Consider the following 25,546-nt stretch of genomic DNA (forward strand, 5'->3'; position numbering starts at 1 on the left):
ATAAAAAGGCTGTAATTCCAAAACAGTTAATGGAAAGCTTTTGTTAAAGCCCTGAACTATAGCTGAAAGTCTGCAGCTCAGTCACAAATTGGTTTATTTAATATGCAAATGGAAAAAAGAAGAAAAACAAGTGATAACCAGTAAATGTAACTGTTGCATTAACATTTGCATGTAATTTATTAGAGTGTGAGAACATTCCACCCATTATTTTCTTTTGATGGTTTATTTACTCACTTATGAACCTTAAGAAAACTTGTTCATCTTACTACTAATTTGGTTAATCCTTATCTGTTTGTCTGTCCATTTGTTCTCCGTCTCTCTTGATCCATTATCATCTCAGCCAGTGTATTGCTGGGTGCCGAGTCCCAAGTTTGACAGTTGTTTGGATGACTGGTTTTTAATATTTTGGCTAAAGGTTCATGTTACCAGTGTTTCTAGGTTGCTGCTTGTTCAGCTCTCCATGCAGGAGGAGAAATGCAGTCATCTTTGGCTTTGTGAGGACATTAATGCACCACCAAGCATCTTGCTTCTCAGTTTAACCATCACAGTTTAACCTTTAAGACCAGTTGCTGGAATTTTGGTAGAAGGATGTTGTCTCATTCTTTTCTCAAGACACACACACATATTGACTCATGTCCATAGCCTACCTGCTATACTCATCTCTTGCCTAGCTTTCATTTTTGGTCTCCATTTACTGCTACATTATTATTAATTCTTCAATATCAATAAATATTATGTGTGACATGTTTTAAACTGGTGTCCTTGTGAGTAAATTGGATTTTTGGGAACCTCTGGCCACAAGAAACTACCCTGGAAGAAAACCAAACACTGAAGCTTTAAAAAGTGGAATTTAAAACGAAAGAATAATATCACAGTGACTGTAACTGTAACTGGATAACTTGCAAACAGTTATTTGTCAGTTTCTGCCTCAAACATGAATGTGTTGTTCTTTTTACTAACAGAAGTATTTTGAAATGTATCTAGTTTAGGAGTTTAGTTTAGTTTAGTTTAGTAGGATTTTATGTGGATGCCACTAAGTACAGCGGGATGGAAACGATGACAAAGCATAACTAAACCCTCTTTGCTATAAATCAGTTATTCAAAACGGAGTGTGTAAATCACATTTGTAATACTATTAAGTGTCAGTAGAAATAGCAAACACATTGCAAATCAGGAACACTGCCAACCGCTCAGGGTTGTGTCACATATGCCTTCTGGCGAGGAGGAGAAATGTCATTCTGACATGCACATCACACCGCTGGAGACACTTGTCAAGAAGATGTCTTTTGCAAATTTTACTGTGCCTTGAAGTTTCAAGCGCCCCAGGTGTAAAACTGAATACCTACTTTTATAAAACAAATGTTTAATTGTAGTAAGTTAGATAATCCTTGTCCCTTTATTGTAACAGATTAAAGGGTCAGTTTGACCCCTTGTTCTCTTGTGTTATGTCCTGCAATAGAGAAGGGCTGTAGGTAAATATACAGGGTGGGCCATTTATATGGATACACCGTAATAAAATGGGAATGGTTGGTGATACTAAAGTCCTGTTTGTGGCACATTAGTATAAGTGAGGGGGCAAACTCCTCAAGGTGGGTGGTGACCATGGTGGCCATTTAGAAGTCGGCCATCTTGGATACAACTTTTGTTTTTTCAATAGGAAGACGGCCATGTGACACATCAAACTTATTGGTAATGTCACAAGAAAAACAATGGTGTGCTTGGTTTCAACGTAACTTTATTCTTTCATGAGTTATTTACAAGTTTCTGACCACTTTCTGACTAAAATGTGTTCAATGTGCTTGCCATTGTGTTAGACTGTCAATGCAACCCTCTTCTCCCACCCTTCACACACTGATAGCAACACCGCAGGAGAAATGCCAGCACAGGCATCCAGTATCCGTAGTTTTAGGTGCTGCACATCTCGTATCTTCACACCATAGACAATTGCCTTCAGATGACCCCAAAGAAAAGTCTTTTTTTTTTTTTGTTGTCCCGTTTGGATCTTTAGCCATCAGAATTGTTGTCTTAAGGCCAAGAAAGATGCCAAGCGGATTTATTTTACCAAGTGGATCATCATGGCCTTGCCATATTGGTCCATTTGATTGACCTTTATTATAATTATGAATTTATTTTATTTTCAGTTGCTACAAAGGGGACAGGACAGGGAGAAAGAATGAAAGAAAGAGAGGGAGAGAAAGAAAACCAAAGGGGAGAAGAGACGGTGAGAAGGGGGGGAAGAAAGAAAAAAAAAAAAACCTGGGTCACCTGTTTGGAGAAAAAAAACAGAACAGAAAGCAAACAACAAGGAGCAACATAGTAAAAAAAAAAAAACGGCACCATCACAATAAACTAGCTAGCAGTAGATATCAGTAGATACTAAATAATAAACGATATTGTGCAGCACGCAAGATAGACAGCGCACAATGTGCTTTGAGGCAGCAGCCAAGAAAGCTGTAGTCCGCGTCTGTGAATACCCGTGTGTACACCTGTGTGCATACCTGTGTGGATCAGCATGCTTGCATTCCAAAGGTTTCTCCATGTAACGATCTGCTAGGGAGTGTGGGGAGCCACAGCCCCGTCCTCCAGGGTATGAAGCAGGTATGGAGGAGATCAAAACTCCAGACATCCAGGGGCCCCCAGAACACAAGAGACCAAGGAAGACCAACAGAGGGGCAGCCGCACCACTGTCCCAGTAAGAGCTGAGGAGAGTCCCAGATGAGGGCTCACTCAGCAGCCGCGGAGCAGAAGCCAGGGGGAGTTGCAGTGACGCGCCCGTGAGCTCCGCCGGCAGCCAGCTGTGCCTGAGTGACCGAGCCCCAGGCCGAGAGGCCGGGGGCACCCCACCTCCGAAGTGGCCCGAGCGAGCCCCAGGCTCCAGGCCCCGATAAGCGGCCGTCAAGGAGTGAGCCGGTGTGTACCCGGACGCCCACCCCCACACACAAAGAACCACCAACGCACCGATACCTGAGGGAGTCCGCCACTGGCAGGGGAAGTGGTGGTGGGTGGAGATAGGCCTCCAAACCTTGGAGGGCCTGAGGTGTCCCCAGAGAGGTGGCGTCTGATACCCAACCTGACATATAGACACAGACATACAGGCACACACAGACGCAAACATCCATTTCCTCCCTCATATTCTCATATGCACTTACTCCACACTCAACCAACGTGGAGACAGACATAAAGAGACGCTGACGCTGTACACACGATCACACTCCCCAAGCGTACTCTACGAACCGGGTCTAGGTACCCTTGCCCCTGGAGGGGGGAACTGCACCCAGACCCAGGTGGTGTTACCCTTTTCCCTGCGGTGGGGGGAGGCAGACCGCCCCGACTCCGCAGCAGCAGGGAGGCCCCACACTCCAGACCGCAGTCGGACGGCCAACTCCTCCTCCTAGCCCCCCCGCTCCAGCAGGCCGCAGAGAACGGGGGTGAGAGAAGACTCCAAACCTCCCTCCACCCGCTCATTGTAGTGTTGATGCATGTGTGTTCTAAGGTGCAATTAAAACCCAGGAGGGCATGGAGCTACCTGCCAGAGAGCAGCAGGTAAGCGCATAGTCCCTCCTGCTAGCCCTCAATGTCTACGTGTATTCAAAATTGAGAGGTGGGCAACGACGCCGGGGGTGAGGTGTACACCCTGATGGTAATTTGGACTCCGTGTATCGTGCCCACCCCCAAGATCCTATATATATGTGTAATGAAAGTGTGAGTAATGTGAATCTCTAAGTTGTGGGATAAAATTGAGGCAGAGGCAGCCAGAAGGGGACAGAGGGGGGGGGGGGGTAGCCTCCTCTGCACGCTGGTGACATACACCTACTCCAAGGCCCTGCATGTGTGGGTGGTTGTGGTGGAGCGGGAAGGGGGAGGCAGCTGGAGATGGGGAGGGAAAGAAAAAGAAAAGTCTAAGGGGGTCAGATCGGGAGACCTTGGGGGCCATTCAACTGGCCCACGACGACCAATCTACTTTCCAGGAAACTGTTCATCTAGGAATGCTCAGACCTGGCACCCATAATGTGGTGGTGCACCATCTTGCTGGAAAAACTCAGGGAACGTGCCAGCTTCAGTGCACAAAGAGGGAAACACATCATCATGAAGCAATTTCAAATATCCAGTGGCCTTGAGGTTTCCATTGATGAAGAATGGACCCACTATCATTGTACCCCATATACCACACCAAACCATCACTTTTGTTGTTCCAACAGTCTTGGAGGGATCCATGCAATGTGTGTTAGTGTCAGACCAATAGGGGTGGTTTTGTTTGTTAACTTCACCATTCACATAAAAGTTTGCCTCATCTCTGAACAAAATCTTCTGCGTGAACTGAGGGTCCTGTTCCAATTTTTGTTTTGCCCATTCTGCAAATTCTGTGCGCCGATCTGGGTCATCCTCGTTAAGATGCTGAAGTAGCTGGAGTTTGTAAGGGTGCCATTTGTGAGTAGCTAATATCCGCCGAAGGGATGTTCGACTAATGCCACTCTCCAGTGACATGCAGCGAGTGCTACGCTGTGGGCTCTTGCTGAATGAAGCTAGGACAGCCACGGATGTTTCTTCATTAGTGACAGTTTGCTTGCGTCCACATTTTGGCAAAAATCAGCAGTTTGCTAACTGTAGCATGGGAGACGGGTGGTCTCGTAGGGTGTCTTGCATTGAAATCTGCTGCAATGACCCGGTTACTGCGTCCACCAGATATCAACACAATTTCGATCTGCTCCTCACGTGTTAACCTCTTTGACATGTCAATGACTGTGAATAAAGAGAAACTTGTACATAACTCATGAAAGAATAAAGACTGTGAAGAGTGGGAGAAGAGGGTTGCATTGACAATCTAACACAATCTAGCACATTGAACACATTTTAGTCAGAAAGTGGTCAGAAACTTGTAAATAACTCATGAAAGAATAAAGTTACGTTGAAACCAAGCACACCATTGTTTTTCTTGTGACATTACCAATAAGTTTGATGTGTCACATGGCCGTCTTCCTATTGAAAAAACAAAAGTTGTATCCAAGATGGCCGACTTCTAAATGGCCACCATGGTCACCACCCACCTTGAGGAGTTTGCCCCCTCACATATACTAATGTGCCACAAACAAGACTTTAATATCACCAACCATTCCCATGTTATTACGGTGTATCCATATAAATGGCCCACCCTGTAGATCTGATTCAGCCTGCTACACTTTCACTTTTGAACACTTTTCTAGCTAAATTAAGTTGAATTTAGTTATCCTCACACATGTCCAGATTTTGTTGTGAAAGGCTGAATTATCACTTTCCATGGCCTTACCATTTTGCAGGAGTTTCTGCTGCAAATAAGAAAAAAAAAATCATAATTTGAAAAATACTCTGATTCACTTTGCCCAACATGATCACCTGCTATGTGAGTGCAGCTGGCATGAACAAAGCAGCAGGCAATTTGTGTGAGATGTGATCTCCTTCAAACCCTGTTTGTTTACGCTCATTTAATTCTGTATCGCTCCGTCGGTCTCTAGCCCCATCGCCATGTTTTATTGATGATAGGAATAAATAAGCAAATTAATAATGAAACAAAAGTATGCTTCTTTTTTTTTAATGCATCGGTGCACTGAGGCCTCGTGCTTCTTGTGTGAACGTGTATGTTGGAGGGGTAATGGGATATGCTGTGTGAACAAGAATAGAACGATGACAGCATATTGAATGGAGATGAATGTATGCTATGAGGATGACTGGCAGTGCTAACAACAGAGCAAAGCGAGACAGCTCTCTGATCCTCTGCACCTCATAGCTCAAACACAAGCTGCTCCCTGACAGCCACACAAATCAATAATTCAAAGCAATCAGCTCCCACACATTTCATATTCCTTTTAATTGCCTCCTATTGTTGATTTTAAATAGACCAAAAAAGGTTCATTGAAGAAATTCAAATATTTCCCAATCTGTGGATAAAGTTATTTGGGAACTCTTTACTGATATTTAGTCAGAACAATATCAGAATTGGCTTAGTCATGTACTGCTTATTGTATTGTATTGTAAAGTGTTTAAGATTTGGCAATTTAATGCTGTCTTCAGTGTAACTCATGTCCTGTGCATAGGATAGATACATAGAATACTTATATTATATGGTATCATCTATTATGAAAACACACTTTTAAAGTCTATCAACTCAAGTTTAGATTAGTAGAAGTTGCACTTGTTACTTGTGATTAGAAATATGAGTGGGATAAAATAATTATTCAAATTTTATTAATGTACATTTATGATCGAGCAGAGCGAGTGCGTTTGCTCTAAGGACTGTCACTCTGCCTGCAGTGAGCTCTGTTGCCAGATGGAGGCAGTGTACAATGTGTTGGGTTGGTCTACGGGCTGCTCTTGCTTGTGTTGTTGTTGGTCTGTGAGCCAGGAGGAAGAAGGAGGGTGAAGTTAGAACATACAAAGAGCTGAAGTGAAACAAGTGTTACAAACAATGAAAAGTGTGAATGCATTCACTGTCTGTCCTTTTAATGCTGTATTTTTTTTGTCTTTTAAGTTTTTTTTGCTGTTCGCCTGTTTGGTGAATTCCACTGTCACTTCCTGCTCTTTTCCAACCCACTTATCAACCAATCAACATTAGGCAGTCATATACATCATCTGCTTCCAGTAACGTGCAGTCAGGATCTTAGAGGACTTGCACAGCAGTGCATCTCACATGGGTGAAAACACCTCCTCCCCCTCTGTCCGACCAAAAAGTGTACACAGAAAAACATATTCGCAAGATTATTAATCCCACTTAAAGCTTCAGTTGCCGCACTGGTCAGTAAATTATGAGCATAATCCAACCAGGCAAGCTGTGAACTCCACAAAGACTGATTAGAAGAAGGAACACAGCAGAGAGTGGCCTGTAGCTCCTGATTGGCCCTCTCCGCTTGGCTGTTGGTCTGTTTAGGGAACCCAGACCAACGACACTTGACTGGGTGTGGGGAGAAGTCTTAGTAAGCTGGTTGGTGGTTAACTGGAAGCCTTGTTTTGTGCAGGTAGAACAAGCAGACACGTACTCCTGGACATCTTTGCAATATCAAGGCAAAGCGTTGATTCAGCGCCTCAAAAGCTTGTTGAGCTGAGGGACACCACTGAAAAGGAACCTTGGGAGAGGTCAGTTGGGTCAAAGGTAAAGCCACTCAGCTGAAATCCCGAATAAGCTGTTCGTAGAAGTCTCCGAACCCCAGGAAGGTTTGGAGCTGTAATCAGGGGCGGAGCGTGGGGGTGGCTTACTGGGCTTAAGCCCGGGTTGTTTTGTCAGAAGCCCGGGGTATTTTGGAGTGTAATTTTTTCATAGTTAGATGCCTGGCTGACAACTGTATAAAACAAAAAGTACACACAATATTCGAAGCACATAGTGCACACTGTGGGAATTTACGACTGTGCGTGAATCCCCCCCTGATATTGGTATGATCCAAGCTCAGGCACTAAGCGACTGAGCGAGGGGGCGGGGCAGCTGCTGCCCGTCAGTGCGCTGTTGGAGAGACGGAGCCAGCCATACTAAGGAGAGCTTAAGTTTGACCAGGTACCAAAGCAAATCATTCGTACCGTACAAATAATGTAAATATGACGGTGCATCACGAAAGATTGATATCAAACTGATCACTTGACCAATATTACGTTACTTGCTCTTCAAGTGAATCAACAAATGGCGAAATGAAAAGCCGAACAAATGCTATTTTTTTTTAGAGATTCTTAGCTTACGTGTGTTTATTTCATATTTTCAGTTCTTACCCTCCCCGACTAAATCGGTTTCAGTTATGTACTGAAATATAAGAATGGACATTAGAGGGTTCTTTCAAAGAAAAACTCAGGTAAATGTTATTTTATATATTATACTTTGTATGTTGTTCAGTATATTTGTATGCAAAACAAGAGGAATTTCTTTTTTTTTTTTTTTTTTTTTTTTTTTTCTAAATGACATCAGAAACAGCAGTATGCGACATTACGTGATGGCAGAGCTTCAGTTCATCCTTTGTCATTTTTTTTTTTTTTTTAAATAAATAGGACAGGGGGAATGAATGAGAGAGAGAGGGGGAGAGAAAGAAAGAAAACCAAAGGGGAGAAGAGACGGTGAGAAGGGGGGGGAAGAGAGAGAGAAAAAAAAAGAACTCCTGGGTCACCTGTATGGAGAAAAAAAAACAAACAAACAAAAAAAACAAACAGAGGAGACAGCAAACAAGAGGAATTTCAGTACACAGCAGGATATTCACATTTGTAACCAGATATTTACACTTTAGGGAGAAAACATAAAACATTTTTACTGCACAACATCAATTTAGAGTAAACTTTTGTTTTAGATAAATATTGAAATATCTTTTGAATTAGTTAAATGTCACAATAAAGAGAGACAGAGCTTTCTGTTTTTTATCACTTTCATCAAATTTAGGAGTACATATACACTAAGTTTATTGTTAATTAATAAGAAAACTCCAGACGATTCCATTCTGAGCTGAAGAAGCTTCTGATAGGTTAGTAGAGTCCATGTGAGTAAACAGGTGGCACAGCTGTGGATGCATATAAGGCAAAACACAGAGCCTGTTTCTGTGACATGGGAAAATCAAGAGATGTCAACCAAAACACCAGGAAAAGAACTGTGGAGCTCCATAAGTGTGGCTCAATTTTGAATACAATTTGGTGCCATTTGCAATTAAGAAATACAGACGATTTCTCTCTTTACTCTTAAAGTTAACAAATATGTTTTTTATATTTATCAATCTAAAAAAATAAACATTTAGTCTGATTTGATGTTACAATTAAAAAGTGTTTGTGTTTTTATCTGAAGAGTTTGTAAATGTCTGTATATTTGATGATTGTCAGCACAAAGAGAGAGAGAGGAACAGAGAGGGAGATGGAGAATGAGGACAGAACAGAGATGAACAAGAGCAGGTGAGACACACATGTTAGTCAAATGGTTGTTTACCAAAAGTATCACCGTATCATAGGTACTCATGTATCTCATACCTAGTGTTTCTTTTTAGGTTTGTTATTTTTCAAATTCTATATTTATTAAGTTATGCAGGCTTGTTTGCACAACAAGGCTAAATAATTATATAAACCTTTCTCAATCTAAATATTGTACTTTGGTAAAATTAAAAAATAAATGTAGTGCAGGTCTATGATGATTTTTAGTGCTACTATCATCTAGTTCTGATTCTGGTTCTGTCTTGGTTAAGTCCCAAGTAGTCCTGATTTTGAACTGTTGTAGTCCTGTTTTAATTCTGGATCAGTTCTTGGTCTGGTTGAATTGGGGTTTAGTCCTCGTGTCTTGATACAGCCCTGATTTTGTTCTGCCTTGCTGCTTAATTAAAAAACTAGTTTAAGGTGTTCTGCACATGTGATATATATTTTTCCCTATATGAAGTCATTCTTTTTTGAACAAAACTCAAAACAGAGCCTATTAATCTTTCAGTCATTTCTACCCCCCCCCCCCCCCCCCCCCCCCCCAAGGGAAAAAAAAATCCCACATGCATACTATCCTTTTGGGCTAAGCCCCGGGTGTTTCAAATGTCTGGCTCCGCCTCTGGCTGTAATAGCTCAAATTCAGAGAGTAGAAGGGGAAGAGTATATTTTTATGGTAATATTGTTGAGAATTGATTTAGGGATGAAGTGACTTTCTTTTTCTTTTAAACAAAGAAAATCCAGCTCCAAAAGGCAACGTGGAGGGACAAATTAGCATTGGTAGAAGTGACTAGGGGAATCCGTAATGCACTCCTCCACAGCCTCTCCTTTAGGCTTGGGGGGTTTGATCCTTTATCAAACACACAGTGGAACTTTGCCAAAAACTCCTCATAAGATAGCTCAGGGTCCAACCGCTTAGCCCCACTAGAGATCCCTCTCTCAATAACCCAGTCATAAAGGAGTTTTTAGCACAGTTAGTTGAATAGCTCGGACTTTGTCGGTGGAAAACAAGAGCACATTGAGAGCACATTGAGTGAAAAAACCTCCGCTTTTACACTCTCATACTGGGTCCTAGCGACGGCGAAAGAGGAAGTGGGCAGACAGCATGGGTGACATAAGGATTATGAAAAATAAGCATATCTTTGATTTTGTCAACATGTTGTACCACTGACGCCTGTTCCTTTGACATGTGCTGAAGCATTTTCGCATTCCGATCCAGTTGCTCTCCTTGAAGTGACACCACGTGCTGAACAGGGTCCATTGTTTGCCTGTAAAGTCAAGTCCCCACAGATAGGCGGGGTTGTCACTAACTCAAGTCACTCAACAATCCAGGGTCAACTGAAGCTCAGCCGCAGGTGATTAACTGCAAGTGTGTGTGGGAACTCTCCTGGGATCCCAGCATAGGCATAAAGATGAGAATACATGTCCATGCACACACACACACACACACACACACACAAGAAGAGGCAGAGACGGGGGCTTTGGACGGAGGGAGAACAAACACAAAACAGCCAATCATGACACAGATTAGCTAACTAGTCTGCTTTTTCCACCTGCCTTTAATCATGTAGGAAATTTGTCACCAGGAGCACCCCAACTTTATAGTGATATAATGAAGAAGCTTAAATAGATGAGTGATTCCATCAGTTAAATAACAGGCGTAAGCTTCTGATAATATCTGAGAAGAGGGATGGAATACCTATTAAAACTGTTTTAAAAAAAGTATCATTAAATGTTCATTACTTTAGCTATAACAGTTTTTTATGATCTGGTTTATCTGTTGTTTAGGAGAAGTTATCTGCCTGACTACAAAAAGTGCAGTGGCTTAACCTCTAAAGCCCCTAGGCTATTATTTGAAAATTTAGTCAATAACAGCTGAAAAACTGTGAGGCTAAAAGGAACAGTCCTGGAAATGATAAGAAATACTGAAACAGAATATAATTATCCTCATCACCAATCTATTTGATAACCTCTAGGGAAACTGGATATTTTTACTCAGCTGTAAAATAAAGAGTAAATGATAGCTTTGCACTGTAACAATGAGTCAGTGACACTGATGTTATGCTATTGAACTTGTTCTGAAAATTCTCATTAAATGAAGCACAACAAATGCTACACCCATTTTAATCATGGTATTACTGGGAATTCTGTTCAGTGAACATGTCGCAGCTTGGCAAATTGAAAAATAGCTTTATAATAGTTGTAATATATATATAATAGTTTTCATAACTGAAGACAGTTTCTGGGGAATGAACTAAAATTATGAAAATTTTAAACCCCCACAAGATACACAGGGGTACCAGTAGAAAATGTTTCATGTGTTTAATCAGAATGCTCCCTTGATTATGGAATCACGTATTTTAAGGCTTTGGGAGCTGGTCTGCTCAGTAGCAACACGAGGCAAGTGACTTGATGATTGATTAGCTTACTTTCAGTGTAGATGTGGTCATGTCAGAGTAATGCTTGGCTGTCTTCAGAGAGACTGCCTGTTTTGCATTGGTGAACGCATTTGTTGACTTAACGAGTAAATTCAGCAACTGAACATTTTGCTGACTTACACTCTGCAGTACAGGCTGCACAGTGCATTGGCCTCCAGAACATGTATTAACTTAAAGGCACTGTGATCAGGAATATGAATCAGTTTCTACATGCTAAATGCTTTTTACTGTAAGTTTGAACAAGAGTTGGTGTTGCTGTGCACTCAGTGCCAGATATACTGTATGTACCTCAGATAACCATATTGAAAATATTGTCTGTCTCTAACTATTATCACAGAGAGAAGGAAAACCCTTGTAAAAAGGATTCTGGAAATTATTTGAAACTTTTTAACATGTGCAGCCACTCTTGTTAAAATATCTTTTGGACTTACCTATGCTGCAGTTCACACCGATTTGCTGCATTTATTTTTCACATCAAGCTCGATTTTTTTTTTTTTCCAAATTTGTCAGATCATTTTTTGGATTAAATAGATTTAGCCAATCAGATGACTGGCAACAATCATGCTCATAGCTCAAAATGTGCACTGGTATTAAATATCCAAATAGTAACATATTTCTGCTTTACCATTTCTCCCTTTTCATGCAAAAAAACATCAGGACCCACTCGTCATTGCTTGTCAACTTGTCTGCTTCATTCTTTTCAATGTTTTTTGAGGGCAAAAAAATGCAACACTTACACACGACAAGTTCAGATTCGTGGGTTCGCTTGGCATGTAATGGCCCTTGCACAGAGAAGCTTTAATCCAGCTATTTCTCTTCAGAAAGTCTGTTGGATTAAATAAACGTCTTGATTTAAACAGAATGCCTGATTACTAAAGGTGTGTATCTTTATACAGACTTCTCTACCAAATATAGCGCTCCTGCTTTGTTCTATTTTGATGTAAATTTCTACAGAATTTAAAAAAAAAATTGTGTTTAAAGTAAACTCAGATGGTTGGCTTACACTGATAACAAGCGCTCTCTGTGGTTTCTTTCTGGCTTTCTTATTGTTCTTTGGCTGTCTCTAGTGGAAGTGTTGGGTCACTTGAGGTTCATGTGACTTTACAATGTCTGAAAAACAACAAGTGTCACGTAAAAAGAGGAGACCGTTGATTAGGGCTATCAACCTGCCTTGCTGCAAATAAACAATGTGCTGCTGTCTTTGTCCAGACTTCAGTCCCTGCTGGTTTGCAGCATTGAAACAACTTCCACCAGCACACAGCTCAGCAGCACAAAGTTCCACTTTGATATTCTTCCAGGACTTTATTTTCTTTGCTGGAAAACAAGTTCTCTCAGGCAGAGATACCCACCGGTGCACTGTGCATGTTTTTGCTTTGTTTATTCCACTGTGCATAGCACCATATAAATCTTACTTAGGTAAGCAACAGAGTATTTATGTGTGTGGCACATCATTCCCTTTCTACATAATATCACTGGTACACCCCAAAGACTCATTCTCAATTCTGGCTCTATCAAATCAATCAGCTTTTTTATCAGAAACACCAAATGCCTCTAAGGGCATTTTTTAAATGCCTGAAGCACTGATAGCTTCTCTAGGGCTCATCTCGTGGTCGGCGAGGCTTTGCAAACAACACATAGTGTTAATGTTTGTTCATTTAGTAACTGCTTTTGTTGTCTGATCACCAAAGGCAGTAAAGTGAGAAAACCCAACGGTGCAGCGTGTAATCTGAGTTTAACGACACATGAACAACTACAAGAGATCCCCGATGCCCCTTCAATTAAGACACCAGTGAGCTGTCTCCCTAATAGACCACTTTTATTACAGACCTCTGATTCAGTGTCCACACATACGTTTTTATGCCTTCATACTGGTTTACACATAAAACACTGTACGACAATTGTAGTTTTAATAATGAGTTCTATACAGCCAAGCAATTCAGGCAAGCGCCTGGTAAAAATCCAAGATCATAAACATAAAATGCAAAACAAAAGTGATTCGGCAAAAGCAATTTGCATGAGGTTGCAAGAGATTCAAAGGTCACATTGGGTCCCTGGGGCATCCTAAATGCAGGAACGTGTGATCACTAGCATATTGAAGTTTGGTTTAGAAATGCAAGGTATCACATCAACACAAATATTATTTCACCAGACCCAATCATACCTATTTGGACGTGTTAATAACAGTAGTTCCTCCAGAGGTCACTTGAGGCCTCCATCTACCCTACCATGTTAAAAGGCTAAACAACATTAAAACATTTGTCTACAATCTGGTGCAAACAGTTGTCTGATTTACCGGCTTGTAGCCAGTAGCTAGCATTTTAGTAGAATGGATCAATAATATGGTGGTTACAGGCTGGCAAAGAAGTTTGTGTTTCAGTTTTGGTGAATGAAATCTCGTACTTAGTACTTTTCAATAGATATCCATTAACATCCATTAACCCTTGCTGGTTAGTGCATGTATCTTGCTAACCAAGTTGCCAGCACTAGCTGAGAAATAAGCACTCCTTATTTTGTGTAAATATTGAAGTTTTGGCCAGAAAACACAACATAGCAGTCAGTGACGGGAATAACAGCGTTACAAGTGGTAAATGGTAAATGGCCTGTATTTGTATAGCGCTTTATTTAGTCCCTAAGGACCCCAAAGCGCTTTACACGTTCAGTCATCCACACACGTGAATGTGTGTGTTACTAACGGCGTTACTTTTTTCAGTAACGAGTAATCTAACTAATTACTATTTCCATCGTTACAACACCATTACCATTACTAACAAGAAAATGCGGTACGGTCACGTCACTATTTTTCAACAAACAGACGGCTGAAGCTGTGTTCAGCTTACTTGCATCTTATATCAGTTGCATGGAAGTAGCTGACTACGTAAGTAATCTGGGCACTACAGCGTTTAGCAGCTGCGCGCGCTCCCGCAGACGACAATCACTTTCTCCCCGATGATCACTTTTTGGCATAACACCTGGAGCTATGGGGCAAAACAATCGCATGACTGCTGCTGTTTGACTGAGGAACACTAAAGTAGTTGTGGTAAGCCAATCACATGACCACTTCAAGATGGCAAAGCAACAAGGTGATATACACCAGTTTTTAAATTGTGTTGATAGGCCACGTAAAAACCAGAGTCATGATAAACAATATATACGCGTGTTTTTCCCTGAATAATTTCGTCATATATAGTGGACAGAAATTATTTCTTTGGAGTGGCACAAATCATTTTTGTGGCATCGTACTGAATGTAGAACACCTGATTGTTATGTAAATAGTTTGAAATGGTTATAAAAGAAGGGTAAAAGGTAAATGGGTGCAAATAACTTTGTTGTTTGCAAAACTTGTGCACATGATTTTTAAAATTGACAATTTATATTTGCATTTAAAGTTATGAAATATGATTCAATAAACATGTTTGTGGTTGTTGCAGTAAAAAATATAACTTTTTCTACTCGCAGTTTATATTTTTTTGACTGATTTTAGATCAATTGTGTTAATACAATATGTCAAAATGAAAACATAACTGTAAATTCAGACACGTGAGGTTGTGCTGAAAAGAATGATACCAAACAAGGCAAAGTAAATAGTTTTTAAAGGTGAAATGTAGAAGTCAAATCAAAAGTAGTTAAAAATGGCTAATTATACCCTGGACCCCATGGTTAAACATTTTTTTTAAGTAACGGAATAGTTACTTTTCAAGTTATTAATTACTTTTAGAGTCTTGTAACTCAGTTACTAACTAAGTAACTTGCCCAACACTGATAGCTGTAGCCAAAATACTAATTAACAAATATCTAAAGTAAAAATAGCTAACATACTGTCTGCTTCCTTTGCACACAAGACAACGGCTGACAGTCATAGAAGAACCATGGAAAAATCTAAACCATATAAAGACTGCATCTTTATATGGTTTTATTTATATATATATATATATATATATATATATATATATATATATATGTGTGTGTTGTCTTATTTGTCTTATTATCTCCCTCCTACACCCAGGAATTCCTTCACCTAAACTGCACAAATAAAGAAGCTTGCCACACTGTAAACCACTACATTTCCTGCCTGTTTGCTGTATTGACTCATAACAAGCAATAATATATAGTGCACTTTAAAGCATGTAGAACATTTATCATTAGAGATTCTGCAGTGATGTACCGTACACACATAAAATATGTCTTCCAGCAGGGGTGCTTTGAATCGCACACGTAACCGGTCATGACTCTTTCGCCCTTTGATGCGAGTAATACGTTTCTGTCCCTCAGTTCATCCTACATGCCTGCCTCCATGTTAATTGATGTGAGCTTCTTTACCTCTCACTGCTCTGGGCTTTCCCCTGTTTGGGAAAAACTAGCAGGGGGTCGATTTAATGATGCTGACTTATGTGTATGCATGGCTGTGTGCACGTGTGTGTGTGGTGTCTGTACTTTGCAGAAGGACAAGCTTAGACACAAGCTTTATTTTTCTGCTCCCACCTCTCCCTTAGTCTCTGCTTGCCCTCTGCTCTGTATCCACTAGGCAGTGGGGTGGGGTTGTTTCTACAACCTGAGTTAAGCACATGTTGTCATGAACAAGCTCATATTATAGATAATGTACTTGACTTTCCAATCAGTGTAATCAAAGTCCCTGCAGTATAATGTTAGCACTTTATAATACAATATTCTACTGACCAACGTTACCTGTTTTCTATCAAGGCTGCATTTTCTTTTTACCTAAAATTTGTGGGTGCTTCAATAACTCATCGCTGTAATTTCATACACTCCCAAAGGAAGAATGCAATAGGAAAAACATCATGGCTATTAGAATACGGTCAGAGTATCCTATTTCTTAAAGTTGGTGTCCTTTCACATAAACACATTGTTAATGGCTGTAATATATGCGACTGCTGTTGACATAAGATCTGTCTCAATATAAGAATTTAACCATAAAGAACATATTTATGTAAGACACACTGAAAGCACCTGACCTCTGATACAGCTGTTTTCAGTCTGTCTAGTTAGTCCTCTATTCAGGTTTAATGGGATAGAGCATAGACCAGGGGTGCCCAATCCTGGTCCTCGAGAACTACCATCCTGCAGCTTTTAGATGCATCCTTGTTCCCACACACCCGAATCAAATGAATGGCTTGTTATCAGGCCTTTGCCAAACATGATGGCATTCTGAAGAGGTAATCAAACCATTTGATTCAGCTGTGTTGGAGTAGGGATGCATCTAAAAGCTGCAGGATAGTAGCTCTTGAGGACTGGGATTGGGCAGCCCTGGCATAGACTATATATAAAAGATGGACGTTGAGTCTGAAGACTGAAGCCAGTGTGCAGTTTGCTTATGCCTACATTCTTTCTAATGACCTCTGAGGGGTAACTCATCTAGATGCAAATAGAAATACAGTTGTATGTAAGTCCATTGTAAAACAGCACTTGACTCACTTGATGTTTTACCTTTTTATGATATTTCTTGATAGGAATTAGCTCATTTGAGTTTATGTTGTAAATTAATCACCACTTTTTGTCCAGAAGGGGAATTAAACATAAACTCTGCTGACAAGTTGTCAACTTTTGAGGGGCAGTGTCCATGACACATGGTCCACTGTCGTAGGCATAACGTTTGAGTTCAAAACAACCAAATACTGGCAGCGACAATGCTTAAGATTAAGCTTAAGGCTTCACAAGTCTTTGCTAATCAAGGAGCTTCACCTTCAGAAAGAGCAACTTATTACCAGGTTGAAAATAAGTGTTTCACTGCAATTTTTTAGATTACATCTTTCCGGATTAAAGTTTTAAATGAGCTGTGGACCCAGCATTGTGAACCTGTGGAATAATAATGTCAGTCAGTCTCTCTATATGCCTGTATATCACTTTCTTTTTCTTGTGCGAGGTCAGTCAGAGTTTATATCTGAGCACTAATGGAGAGGTGTGAAAGAGAGAGAGAAAAAGAGGGGGAGTAACTTATCAGAGGCTAATGAGGCTTCATTAACTGTAGCTAATTGGTGCTTTAACCTGCGGCTGTCATGATGCTTCTCTTTGCCAGCAGGAAGACTCATGGGAATCAGGGCAAAGCAGATGTTCTGTCCTCTGACGTACATCTTGACCTTGCCTTCTTCACTGACACTTAAAAAAAACCCTATTTATTCCCTGTCAGTTTGACAGACACACGTTAAACCAGCTTAATTCCTCTGAGTCAGTGTCAAAATTTAGGGAAAGGTGATCAGAGGTGAGCTAGAGAGAAAGGAAATGAGAAGGAAAGAGAAGCAGGTGAAAGAAGGCAGAAAGAGGGGGAGAGTGGAGAATGTTGCGAGGTTTTGGGTTTACATCATAATGACAGCCGGCCTTTGTGCTCCCATGTGTGGCAAACTCTTTATCAAAAGCAACTGAAGATTCTGGCTTCAATTTGGGGTGTCTGTTATTCAGGCTGGAGGACAAATAAGCAGAGCTGAATGGTTTGGTAGATTGTTTGGGGGATTGATAAATGAGTTGCTGAGCCACAGAAACATCCAATGTGAAATTAACTTATCTTCTTGTTCTCTGTGCTGTAGCAAACAAAATGTTGAATAACCTATGTAAATCTTAAGAAACATTACTTTCCTTCAAGAAAATTTTTGAATCCTCTACTTTTGCATTCAGAAATTGGTTTTCATTGACCCTCTGTTGGTATACATATACACTATCGGTCAAAAGTTTTAGAACACCCCAATTTTTCCAGTTATTTATTGCAATTCAAGTCATTCAAGTCCAGTGAATAGCTTGAAATGGTACAAAGGCATTGATTGATTCCATGATTTCTTTTTTAACTCCAATTGCTTATTTGTACTATGCTTTCATTTCAGAGTGCAATGAGACAATAAACTGCATCATTTTCAATAAAGAACTTGAAAAATTGGGGTGTTCTAAAACTTTTGACCGGTAGTGTATATAAAGTCCAGGGCTCTAGAGTGCAACCAAATTTTTTGATGGTGCGACTAAAAAAATTCCTTGGTTGCACCGGTGCGACCAACTGTTCCACTAGAAGAAAAAAAAAAAGTCTCGGCAACTCTGAAAGTCTCTGTATGGTCAACAACTGACACACATCATGCCCCTATGGTGTGTCCCAATCAGAGATAGTCATGGGCGGGACCTCTATGATTGCCTGTGGTCCTGTAGTTGTCCCTTAGTCCTTTGTATATACGTTTGAAAGTGCAGGTGGAAGAGAGACGTGAGTAGCTTGAATAAAGCTATATCGATTCATTAACTCCTGAATCGACTTTTAAATATAAATGTATTTTGTCAGAAACACCAGAATCTCAGGTTAAAGCTCACAAAACTATTTCAACAACCACCAAACAGTAAATGAGAGCAGGTAAACGGATTCCACAAAGACGTAAACACAGAGTGCGGTCCCGCCGACGCATCAGAATAAGCTTTCTCCCGACGGCACATACACAGACACGCCCTTGGGGCTGAAAGCCGAGAGCTCGCAGATTCTGATGCGTCGGCTGGTCCGCGCTTTGTGTTTACGTCTTTTTTGCGCTAGAATCTGATTTTCAGGTTTTGTCTCTCCAACCAAAATTCACTGAACCAGCAGCAAAAGAAGATCCAAACTACGCTTCATATTTGATCAATGTCGTCATTTATTCCGTCTTACTTTAGCTGTTTTGCTTCCACCACGATAAAATCACACTTCATGCACAGCTCTCTCTCTCTCTCTGTGTCTACTTCAAGAACAGTTTCCCATCTCAAATCTGTTTTCGGCATTATTCATTCGCTTATTACCCACCAGTCTACCGTTGTTTACAGCGCTGTCGGCCGCTGTCTTTTTTTTTTTTTACTTAAATGTGCTCGGACAATGCTGGTGAGTAGCCTAGGCCTGACAGAAATGGATGTAGCTCTGGGTAATTAGAAAAGATGAACTATTGATAAATATTTTGTTAAGTTAAGGCCTGATCCGTCTCAAATTCATAGCCAGTGGTCTGACATGGAGCCATCAATCTCTGAACGCTGAAAAAGCACAGTGTATCCAGAAAACACATTATATGCTGCAATAATTGCACTGCCCAAGTGTCCCCTCTCCCCACTGCCTTTCAGCAGCAGGCAGCAGCAAACAGGTCGTCAGAGGAGGCCAATGTGATGATGACGTTTAACATTGTCTACAATGTTGCCAAAGAGTGCCAACGCACTTTAAGCACAAGCACTTTTTCAGTAACTTATCTTTCTTGTAAAAATGTGCTCCAAATAAAGAACTTTCTGTGGACAAGACTGTTAGTTAATCATTTACAAATCAATATTGTCTGTATAGACAGCAATCCCCCCCCCCCCCCCCCAAAAGAAAAAAAAAGGTGCACATATAAAACTGCGGTGTTAAGCGTAAATTCAGGGTGCAACCGTGGCAGAAAGTTAGTCTAGAGCCCTGAAATCAAAGCAGTACTTTGTATGTTTGAAATATGAAGTAGCATATTCATTCTCTTAAATCATGACACAACAGACCCTAAATCAATTCAGTATCGTCTTGCTGTTTGAGGCTCATTTGGTCTGTATGGCCGGTAATCAAGTGTTGATGTTAGATATTGCTGTTAATTATTTTAGCTGTGTAGCTCTTACAACTTAACTTTTCACTGTGTTTCTTAAAAAATCAAATAAAATGACCCTTCTTGCTGAATAAACAAGTGAATCAGCAGCTTGTGCATAAGCAGACATTTGCTGTTGGTACAGCAGCTCAGCGCTCCACTAACTAAACAGAACTGCAGCTCGTTAGCCACCATTCATTTGAAAATCCATTTTGCTGGGCGACCACATTTGCTTAATTTAATTCACAGTATTTAGACTGTAATGATGTCTGACTGTCTGCACTGTTGTAAACATCATTGGCAAACAATGCATGATTACAAAGCTTTGCTTTCATATTATGAATATGTAAATGTTATGAATGTGGCTGTTTGTGTGTGTGTGTGTGTGCGTGCGTGCGTGCGTGCGTGCGTGCGTGCGTGCGTGCGTGCGTGCGTGTGTAAATGAATTTCCAGTACTTACTGTCGGTAATGACTATGACAAAAAGTGGAAGACAAATGGGGGAGAGGCTATGTTCACTGTAATGGCTGTATAGCATATATAATGCACATATAACTATCAAGTTAATTAGGATAACTTTGTATCCTCATTATAAACAATCACAACTGTGTTCCAGGCGGGTGTCATTTCTTCTTTCTATATCATAAAGATGCTGGATGGGATTTTCTGCCCATCTTTAATATCCCATTAAAAATTCAAAACTCAAGAACAATTCATTCTATGTCAACTCTTAACTCATTATGAGTTGGTCTTGCAGTCATTGAGTTTATCTGAGAAAAATTCTTTGCATTTTTAAAAAAAAAAGTAATATAAATCAAAAATATTTTAACATTTACATGACTCTAACTTCAAATACAAAGAGCTATTCAAATAAACAAAAGGGACTTGTCATAAAACTGAAGCAGTATTCTGCTTGCTTAAACCTCATGTTTTTAAAACGCTACTAGAAAAAAAGAAGAAGAAGAAGAAAGAAAGAAGAAAAGCAGCACAGTGGCACGGTGTTTAGCACTGTGGCCTCACAGCAAGAAAGTCCGGAGTTCAATTCAGAATATTCTAATGTTTGTTTGTTTTTTATGTGACTGTATATCTGGCTTGAAGAGACTGCTCTTCATATTATACTTTGCTAGTTATTATTTTAGATACATTAAAAAATATCAAACATGGTACATTTAAATGAAATTGATCAATTTATGTTGATATTATTTACATAAGTAGCATTATAGTTTCCTTATAGGAATCTATTCGGTCCCTTAACCATATGGAGGGATCATTAGTGCCTACCCTGTAATTTTGCTGTGTTAACATTCCAGTGCTGTTTGTTTCCTGCCTTCTGTTTTTATGTGAATTTCCATTAACATTTAAATGTCTTTAAAAAAACGTTAACACACTTCGCTGAGGTAGAAAAGTTTTTGTAATAATATCGATAACAAAGTCTATCAAAGTGCAATGGAAATAAATCACTGTAGTAGAAGCATGTGACTCACAGTGAGTAAAAGTTTTAATTTGCATTCATAAGAGTGTTTATAATTGAATGTTGCTATTTAACTTTAGAACAGCTTTAGAGCCATGATTTTAGAAAAAATGTAACACAGCATTTGTCAGACAAAGAAGTAATCCACCATCAGTCACTAACTGTCCCAGAAAGGTCTTCTTTCATCTAGTCTCAAATTGAAAGTAATCATAATGTGGTGATATAACAAGCAGCCATGACAACTACCCTAAATTATTTATTCAAATATTTTACTTTTATTTAAATATAATTTCGTAGAGATCTTGCATCTTATAACGTGTCAGTAAAAGAGACATATTGGGGGGATTTGCCCTATATGCTTATTAACATGAATCATGAATTAGCCACACAGCAGTATCTGTCCTCTTAATTAATTTTGTCGTTGAATCATGAGGCTGTGACTCAGTGCCTTTCCCAGCTCAATAGGGCCTTGCTCCAACTAATAATGTGAATTTATACAGCTTGTGCGAACGTGTTTGTGTGTGTTTTCTCTAGTAGAAAAGGTCACTGCTTCCCAATTAAACCCAATCTACAGACGCACAGCCGTACACCTTAAGGCACGTAACCGCTTCTGAGTACTCTGGAACTGAGGTGGCGTCACTGTTCCTTTTTGTTCTTGGGAATTCCTGTCAGTCTATAATAATCTAACGGAAGCTTGTGCCAACAAAAACACAAGGTGAGAAATCATTTCAGTGATGTGAATGAGAACTGTAGAATTGGCAGGTGCTCATATCATTTCGTTTAATAATAACAATGAGATCACTCCTTTACTCATTAATCACTATATTCAAACTGTAATTCAAAGCTAAGGTAAATTAATATTTTTACCCGACCTAATAATTACGTACACTTATGATACGTCTGGTAAACAAGACATATCATAAAGCACTTTATACAACTTGCCTCATTTCCCCCTATGTTTAAGTGCTTTTTATCTAATATTCATGGTAAATGGACTGATTTTTATATAGCGCTTTTCTACTCTCCCGGAGTACTCAAAGCGCTCCATACAACATGCCACGTTCACCCAATCACACAAGCACTCTCTCTGTACTTAGTGCTTTCTAACTACATTCACACTCCGATGGATGCATCAGAGAGCAACTTGGGGTTAGTATCTTGCCCAAGGATACTTGACATGCAGACTAGAGGAGCCAAGGATCAAACCACCAACCTTCTGATCAGTAAGTGACCTGCTCTACCTCCTGAGCTACAGCCACCCCACTCTGATGGATAACAATTTGGGGTTCGCGTTCTTGCCCCAGGATACTGGAGCAGCCAGGGACTGAACCACCAACTTTCTGAGCTACAGCAACCCAAGCCTTCACCAAGGCAGCTCTTGGCACTAATTACATTTGACTGTATTTTGTATAAATTCATTTTTGTATTCCTTGTTCTTTTTAAATGCACTTTAAAAAGTTTGCAGATTTGTTGCAGATTTGCCAAATGTAAAACTGGGATCAGAGGTTAAGTGTGGTCTGATATTTGGATGCAAACTATAAGGTGATATTTAGAGTCACTGCATGCCTGTATAATTTCCTAAATGCTGCCAATACAAACAAAGGAAATGGATTTTAAGCATAGTTTTAAAGTAAAAAAGCATTTTATGAAAGTTGACCTTATTTGAGTTTGGTCAATTTAGAGGTCAGAGGTCAAATGTAACAAGCACTTTCTATATGTACACACCACACTTTTAAGAATCATAGTTTCGACCAATAAACCATTGAGTTTACCTTGCAGACCTTGGTGGATGAAAGGCAGATTTGAGTGTTTACATGGCCCATTCGTCAGAATTCAATCAAAACTCTTGAAGTTGTTGTGTTTACAGACAGAATGACATGAATGTAAAAAGTACCAAAAGCATAACCTCCATAGAGGTAATTATATAATATTATATAATCTGTATTGTATCAGTATCATATTGACATCCTCCGTTTCATAACCAACTAAAGTTCAAGTCCAATTATTATGGAAAGGTATTCCCTAACCGGACCACTAATTATTCAGGGAGAGAACAGAGTAGGCTGAGATGTGGTGCCCACCTCAAAAGCACAGAGTACAGAGAGCACACTCTGGTATTTTCTGAGGGGAGTGTTTCGTGAGTCTCTGGTGGCATCAGTCAGCGACTTTGAAGTGGTCTGCTGGGGCAGTGTTATCACAGCAGCAGACAGGAAGAGACAGCTCTATCTGGAGGAGGTGTTTTCAGTAACCAGTGGAGGTGGTGAGAGAGAGGGGGATGATTGCCAAACTGCTGGCCATTAAGGGCAACACCTCCCACCTCTGCAAGACAACTTGTGTGTTCTGTGCAGCACCTTCAGCCGCAGGCTGCTATATCTGTGTATTAGGAAGTACTGGGGAAGGCCCTTTGTTCCTGCTGCTGTTTAGACTCCGCTACAGAGATCAGATTGTAAAATTGTATGCTCACCACTATCACTTTTCTGTATTCTTACTTGCTGCTACAGTTCCCGAGTTTCTTCCAGAGTGATCAATTGTCTCATTTCTTGTTTTAGTTCAGTACTTGTGTAGAGCTATGCACTAGTTTTGTTTATATGATGTTCTGATCACTGATCACAGCTCCCAGCATGACCCTCTGGATAGATAGCCCATAAGCCTGCAATATCCATCATGTCTCCAGTCCATTTCCCTAACAACATAACTCAATTTGCTATTTTTTTTAAGCTTTCTTTGTCGCCAGTCAGTACGTGATATTTTGGGTAGGAAGGTTGATTGGCAACTAAAAAAATCAAATTTCTTGGAAGAAAACGTCTGTTGCCATATTCGCATGATTGCACACTATATTTTGACCCTATCAAGATACATAAATATATTGCAGGCTTTGAATACCCATACCCTGCTGGTGTGGGTATTCAGATGGGATAATAATCTGGCCAAAGCAGGAGATTTGCATGGGGAGGGTTTCACTCTAAATCCAGCACCCTGAGACTGTACGCTAAAAAGAAAGAAGGGGGCTGAGGGCTGGTGAGTGTCAGCTCCACTGTTCAAGACAAGACAACAAACATACATGAGTACAACAGGAAGATGGCCACAACTGACCGTGTGCTCAGTGAGTACCTCAGGCAGCAGAAACCTGAGAAAGAAGAGGAGCGAGGAGAAGAACCATCATGGACAGACAGCCGCCTGCATGATATATTTCACCAGCAGATAGAGGAAGTGGCTGACATCCAGAAATCCTACCAGGATGTACTGAAAGACAGCACAGAGGCACTAATTATGGCAGCACAGGTACAAGATTCACAGAGGCAGCGGTCTACCACACCAGCAAGATCCCACTTACATGCGTATTGGTATTTTGATTGCATTTAACTATAACCACATTAGCAATGGAGGATGGCATATTTTGATATTATTATAGGTCTTTTCGGTTTGGACACAACAATGTCTTTTTCATCCTTTGCTTTGTCCTCTAAAATCAGTCTTACTCCATCCCCAACATCCTCTGAAGTGAAGAGTGAAGGCCTGACATAAAAGCCACTTCTAAATTATTGATTGTTGTGCGTGTTTTTGTCCAGGAGAGTTCAGATTCAGAGCTAAACATGTCACTGTCCTGAAAAACTCAGTGTGACCCTCCAATTGCTTCACACAGTCCTACCTCCCTATGCTCTTGTTTTCTAAGCCACCCGGAGGTACAGGGGTACAGTCTCACAGTTTCTGAGAAACTGAAGGGATAGAAAAGTGAAAATATGCTTGAATTTGAGTTAAAATAGTTGCTGTACAATTTAATATAAAATGAGGAAAGCTCTTCTGCAAAAATGTATAAATAAACTATGCAATGCTCTTACAGCTCTTTAAGCAACTGTCTCTTTGCTCCCATGTGCAGCACTTAGCCATTAACCTTTCTAAAGGACTGGTGAAGTGGCATCAAGTAGAACATTTTCCAAAGTTTTGACAACTTTGTAAATGTATAGCATCATGTTGCCATAGTGGCCTAATCTAAAAGTGGCATTTTTAATCACAAATTGAACCCAAGGAGCAGACACTGCCTACCATTACCACGTTTAAAAGGAACTGGTGGCAGATCTCTGGCTGAGAAGAGGGAAATAATCATATACTCTGATTGTGCTTACTGTTCTCCAAACTCTCTTCTTTTTTGTTCTGCCTCTGGACTAAAGCAATGTCCAATCATATATCTGTGAAGGTTCTCAGTCAT

General features: G+C 40.2%; 1 protein-coding gene and 1 long non-coding RNA gene across 6 annotated transcripts in view; both read left to right on the top strand.

Moving 5' to 3' along the window:
* Nucleotides 1–25,546, top strand: part of sorcs2 (sortilin-related VPS10 domain containing receptor 2) — a 387,417-nt gene that overhangs the window by 204,111 nt on the left and 157,760 nt on the right. The gene's annotated exons all lie outside the window — the stretch shown is intronic.
* Nucleotides 7,217–9,380, top strand: LOC146675476 (uncharacterized). The gene is made up of 3 exons (XR_014910281.1): nt 7,217–7,516; nt 7,719–7,805; nt 8,812–9,380. It is a non-coding gene; the product is annotated as an uncharacterized LOC146675476 (long non-coding RNA).

The sequence above is a fragment of the Rhamphochromis longiceps genome, linkage group LG3 (assembly GCF_057381845.1).
Source record: "Rhamphochromis longiceps isolate RC_006_pf linkage group LG3, R_longiceps_female_GT1.1, whole genome shotgun sequence".
Taxonomy (NCBI): Eukaryota; Metazoa; Chordata; class Actinopteri; order Cichliformes; family Cichlidae; genus Rhamphochromis; species Rhamphochromis longiceps.